This window comes from Phyllostomus hastatus, unplaced genomic scaffold, assembly GCF_019186645.2.
Source record: "Phyllostomus hastatus isolate PE091 unplaced genomic scaffold, TTU_PhHast_1.1 phas_scaffold_46, whole genome shotgun sequence".
Taxonomy (NCBI): domain Eukaryota; kingdom Metazoa; phylum Chordata; class Mammalia; order Chiroptera; family Phyllostomidae; genus Phyllostomus; species Phyllostomus hastatus.
This window is the reverse complement of record NW_025334032.1, coordinates 4,416,565-4,422,779: the sequence shown is the minus strand read 5'-3', so window position 1 is coordinate 4,422,779 and position 6,215 is coordinate 4,416,565. Positions and strand designations below refer to the sequence as shown.

At 41.4% G+C, this 6,215-nt stretch overlaps 1 pseudogene; it reads left to right on the top strand.

Annotated features, from left to right (window-relative positions):
* Window positions 1–220: 220 nt before the first annotated feature.
* Window positions 221–5,958, top strand: LOC123807730 (annotated as a pseudogene).
* The last annotated feature ends 257 nt before the right edge of the window (window positions 5,959–6,215 follow it).

Below are 6,215 nucleotides of genomic sequence, written 5' to 3'. Positions count from 1 at the left end.
CTATTAACAATTTAATCTAAAAAACAAACTAAGCAAACAAGAATACAGAATCATGGACATGTAAAGTGTTTTGATGGTTGCCAGATGGGAGTGGTGTATGGGGGAATAAGTGAAATGGTGAGTGGATTAAGAAGTACAAATAGGTAGTTACAGAATAGCCATGGGGATGTGAAGTATAGTATAGGAAATGGAGTAGCCAAAGAACTTATACACATGACCCATGGACATGAACCTGGCAAGGGTATGGCCTGAGGGAGGGGGAGAGACTGGGGGGGATGGGAGCTGAGAGGGAAAAACCAAGACCATTGTAGTAGCATAATCAATGAAATATAATTAAAAAATAAAAATAAAAAGCTTCCAACACACACAGAGGGAAGAAAAGAAATGAAAGTGAAGAACCATGACAACTACAAAGTGTAATCTGAATTATATCATGGATCAGAAAATAAATGCAATAAAGGATTTACTGCACAATTGTTTAGATAATAAAGTGGCATTATTATGAAATCTCCTGATTTTGATTAATTGTACATAGGTAAAGACTGTCTTTGTTTTATGAGAGAAAGGAGAGAAAGAAGACAAAATGACAACAAGAAAACAAATGTGTAAAATGGCTAAAATTGCTGATGGGTACATAGGGTTCATTGTATTATTCTTGAAAGTTTCTGATATCTGAGTTTTTTTCAGAGTAAAAAGTTTAAATTAAAAAAAACATAAGCATTGTAAAATTTCAAATCAAATATTAACAAACCTGCTTTGAAAAAGGCAGACATTGAAGGATTTCCAGTTCATCTAATTATATGGCAAATTTTTTTGAGTATCCACTCTACTATTCTAGGCATGCAGTCAAGACAAAGTAAGATACTATAACAGTGACCTCTCCACTTACCCTCCCACAGCTATCTGATGCAAGTCTTCCTGGGATCCCCACTCCCTATTTATCAATATAATCAGTATCAATTCAAGGACAGGTATTAGGTGGCTTGGTATAAGAGCTATATTTTTAAATGCCTGAACTTGTGACATGTTCTTCTTCCTTTACCTATTGATTCCCAAGATTTCTTGAATTCCAATCCATTTTTGCCTTAAAGCTCTGATCAAGCACATTTTTCTATTTAACCATATGGCAGCTTTGCCATTGTTACAGGGTTTCAGCCCATGCAATTCAGAGGCACACACAGCCCATCCTAGAGAGTTTGGCCTCAGCTCAGGAAGGCACAGGCAGTGAAAGTGACACAGGGTTAGGCTCTGGGAGATGGAACCTCTTGTCACAGAACCTGACATTGGGCAATAGAGGTATAGCCACAAGCTCAGGGTTTCAAGGGTAAGCATTGGGGCCCTTCAGGTCTTAGGGGACACCATAAGATCCCAGTCCTGGAAGAACCAAGGCCACTGGACAGAAGAACTTGGAACAGGAGTGGAGACAAAATGAGAATGCAGGTGTTAAAATGCTCCTACTGAACAGCACACTGGTCTGAAAAACAGAACGCAGGTGTCCCTTCCTTGAGAAGGAAGAGGGTATCCATGTAGGATCAGTTTCAAGACTAATATTATCATAAGCTCTTGAGCTCACAACTTCTCCACCTATTTTGGTTATCCTTTGACCTTTGCCTTCATTGTCATTCACTCACCCCCAACCCATGCCACCCCACTTCAATTTTCCCTAGACCAGTCATTTAGAACTGTGTGGGCTCAGCTTAAGTAAGGGTGTCCTCTGGGACTACAGATGCATTGAATGTTTCTTTTGGCTGAATGGGAATAGCTAAGGGTTAAAATCAACATCCAGTTGATGTTGAAGCCAAATAGCAAAGCTTTAACTCGTCAAAGACTAAACACATGGGCTACAAAAATAAATCTGGAATGTCATCAAGATTTAATTATGATTACAATGTTATTATTAAAAATTTTAGAAGTCAGTTTTTACATGTGACATTTTAACATAGAGACAATAACTTCTCTTGTCCAGATCCTGACAGTGCAGCAGCCCTCACACCTAGCCAGAGAGTCCCAGGCACTTTCAATAGAGAAGCCGAACCAGCCATCAGCTGCTACACCACCACCATCATTATGATTTCTACAACCACCACCACAACCACAATCACAAGTGGCCTAACCAATACCTACAGCGTGGAGCCAAGGGCAGCCCCAAGTCAAGTTTCAAGTTTTGACTGAAAGTCAAAAGTCACAGCCACATGAGCAGAAACATGCCCTCCATCAGCACCAGGACACATCAAAGAGGAAAATAGGCTATGGTGAACTAAATGGTAATGCTGGATAAAAAGAAATATCTTTCAAGAACCTGGGTCTTTATGTAGCTACCAATCCTATTTCCAGGGTCTTCAATGGCAGCCAACAAGTTGTAACCACTGATCTCAGACAGACTCTAAAGGCTAGAACTCTTGGAAAAGCAGAATTAAAACCAGGAAGTTCATTCAGTAAAACAGTATGGACAAAAAGCACAGGAAGACTTATAAAAATAAATCTGGAGACAACCAGTCTGTAGATAAGAGTGATAGTGTAGCAATTCCAAATGGTGTTGTAACAATTAATTCTGTCTATATTACTAATGGTTATATGGCCACAGGAGCAGGTAATAATGGTAGTGGATCTGAGAGCAAATATACCACTCCTAACAAAAAAAAAAGCTAGGCACAATAGTGTCAAGGGTTGTGAAAATCTAAATTTTTGCAGGACAAAATAATGCAAAAAGAGACCAGTGTCCCAGCATTAAATAGACTTTCAAGCCTGACTACACTGAACAAATGGGAAGAAAGAGAAGTCGAATAGGTTGTTCTAAGCCAATCTGGAAGTATGAACCTGGGCTTGGAGTAACAACTTGAGGAAAACCTGCAGTGGAAAAACTGTGAAATTAACCTGGAGTCAGCAGCAAAAAGTTTGATGATTGGCGCAAAGGAGAGCATGCTTCTTCTGTTGTCTCCCAAGAGGACTTGTGGGCCCTATTTAAAACACTCCAAGTTTTTTCCAGTGGATAATGGTAGCGCTAAACCAAGTTAAGCAAGTGAAGTTAAGGAAAACCTCAACAAAACTGTGTAGATCTCTTTTGTGTCACCATCCTCTTCATCATCTACTAGGAAAACTCTGTCCCAGTCTTCAAGTTGGTTATCCCAGGTCCCTATGGCAGTGAGTAAAACTGTTTCTGGAGGATCCAAGATAGAGGCATAGGTGGTCGTACTGTACCTCCTCACGCAACCAAAACTAAGGACAACAAGAATTTACAAACAAAAAACAACCAGAACAGAGAGAAATGAATCGAACGGAAGTCTGAATACCATACATCCGGTCCTGTAAGGAGGGGCAGAATCGGAGGCCTACAGAGAGGGGTCGAGGGGTACCAGCAGGAAAAATCGGTGGCTAGCAGACACTTGTGCACAGGGTGCAGACTGCAGACCATAGCTGATGGACCCATGGCAGACCCTGGGAAAGTGAAGCAACAAGCAGACCCAGCAAGGTGCGCAAGGCAGCTAGCTGTCCGCAGCCTCACATTCGCTCACAGAACTAAGCGAAAACAGGCAGCGCAACACAGACCACGCATTTCAGGGACCCAGCACCAGGAAACAAAGCCTGAAGGCACCAATTGAAAACACCTGTGGAAGTTGAGGCTGGGAGATTCAACCTCACAGGAGGCTCCTTGGAGAAACCCACAGAGTCCAAGAGAGTGCACAAGCCTGCCTGGGAGCAAGCACCAGAGGGGACCAATTTGCTTGTGGGAAGCAGCAAAGGGGAGTGAAGTCCTGGTGAGAGCGGAGCAGGCGCCCTCGTTCCCTCTCAGACCCCACCCCCACATACAATGTCACAACTCAGCGACTGAGGTGCCCTGCCCTGGTGAACACCTAAGGCTCACCCCTCATATGTAACAGGCACGACCAGACCAAAGGAAAAAAATAAAATAAAAAAGATGGATCAAACAAAGTTAAAAGCCCCAGAGCCAATTTTTTTAAGCAACCAAGAAATAGCCAACCTATCAGATGCACAGTTCAAAGCACTGGTGATCAGGATGCTCACAGAATTGGTGGACTTTGGTCATAAATTAGGTGAAAAATGCAGATTACAATAAGTGAAATGAAGAAAAATGCATGTGGAACCAATAGGGATGGAAAGAAAACTGGGTTTCAAATCATTGAAAGGGACCAGAAGGAGGAAAAGAACAACCAAACAGAAAAGAATGAAGAAACAAGAATTCAAAAAAATGAGGAGAGGCTTAGGGACTTCCAGGACACCTTTAAACGTTCCAATATCTGAATTATAGGGGTACTAGAAGGGGAAGAGGAGACACAACAAGTGGAAAAGTTATTTGAACAAATAATAAAGGAGAACTTCCCCAATATGTCAAGGGAAATAGACTTCCAGGAAGTCCAGGAAGCTCAGAGAGTCCCAAAGAGGTTGGACCCAAGGAGGAACACACCAAGGCACATCATAATTACATTATCCAAGATTAAAGAGAAGGAAAGAATTCTAGAAGCAGCAAGAGATAAGGGGACAGTTACCTACAAAGGAGTTACCATCAGACTGTCAGCTGATTTCTCAAAAGAGACCTTGCAGGCAAGAAGGGGCTGGAAAGAAGTATTCCAAGTCATGAAAGGCAAGGACCTACATCCAAGAATACTCTATCCAGCAAAGCTTTCATTTAGAATGGAAGGGGAAATAAAATGCTTCTCAGACAAGGCCAAGTTAAAGGAGTTCATCATCACTGAGCCCTTATTTTATGAAATGTTAAAGGGACTTATCTAAGAAAAAGAAGATAAAAAATATGAACAGTAAAAAAAGACATCAAACTCACAGTTAGTAACAACCACACCTAAAACAAAAGCAAACTAAGCAATCAACTAGAACAGGAACAGAACCACAGAAATGGAGATCACATGGAGTGTTAGCAACAGGGAAGTGTGAGGAGGAGAGAGGGGGAAAAGATATAGAGAATAAGTAGCATAAACAATAGGTAGAAAATAGGGGGAGGGCAGGAATGGTGTGGGAAATGTAGAAATGAAAGAACTTATGACACATGGACATGAACTAAAGCGGGGGAATGTGGGTGGGAGGGGGTGGGCAGGGGTGAGGGGAGTGAAGGGGGAGAATGGGACAACTGTAATAGCATAATCAATAAAATATATATAAAAAACTGTTTCTAATGGGCCTGTTTTAGGAGGGACAGATGCAAATGCATATTCTCCAGGAGGTCAGCTAGCTACCGTTGCTAATATACTAACACTCATCTCTTCTGGGACTGATTCAGTTCTCCAGGACATGAGTCCAATTTCAGCCACTGTTGAACAAATTAAGGCCAGCCTTTTGATCGACCCTTCAAATGTGCAAACTATGCTATTGAGATTAGCACAAGTAGGTCTATCCTTTCAGATAGATCAGCAAAACCTGGGGGATATCTCCCAGAATCAGTGGGAGTTATCATTTATAAATGAACTCAGTGTTGCTCCTGAGACTACTGGGAAGTCATCACATCATATAGTGATGCAGGTGACATTTCCAGGGAAATATTCTGCCACTTTGGTTTCACAGGGTGCTGAAATGATTCCCTCAGGAAGTGAGCATCCTGTGTTTCCCAAGGCTTATGAGCTGGAGGAACAGACTAGTCCTCAAATTCCAGGTAGCATTCTAAAATCTGGGACTAGTGAGAGTGGAGCCTTATCCTTGGAACCCAAACATAGCAAACACCCACAGTCAAGGTGCTTTAGTGTTTCCCTCAAAGGATTATGAGGTATAAAAGCAAAGTCCTCTGGTGTCTCCTATAAACACTATGTTAGGCTTCACCAAACAACAAAGATACCAGAGAGGCCTAGAAAAGAATGATAGCTGAGGTTCTTTTTACCTGAGGGCTGCTATTGTATATCACACTAAAGAGAGGAAGTCTGTTTAGAATTTGCAGAGGCAAGACCCCAAAAGATAATCACTTTCAATGAAACCATGGATAGTCCAGATCAATGAAGGACTAGACTGCCACTTGTAACCTACACTGGCATTAGAGTCACCACTCATGGAGGACACAAGGTTTTTATCCTACTAGATCTTCAACACAGCAGAGGAACCATAAATAGAACCACAGGCTTGTATGTGTATATGTATAGTTTTATAGAGAGAGTTATGAAGACAATATGGGGAAAAAGTAGGTTTATAGGTGTGAGTTTGCAAAACAGTTTATTCTTGTGTTATTATTTGTTTGTTGTATTATTTTCCATATAAAC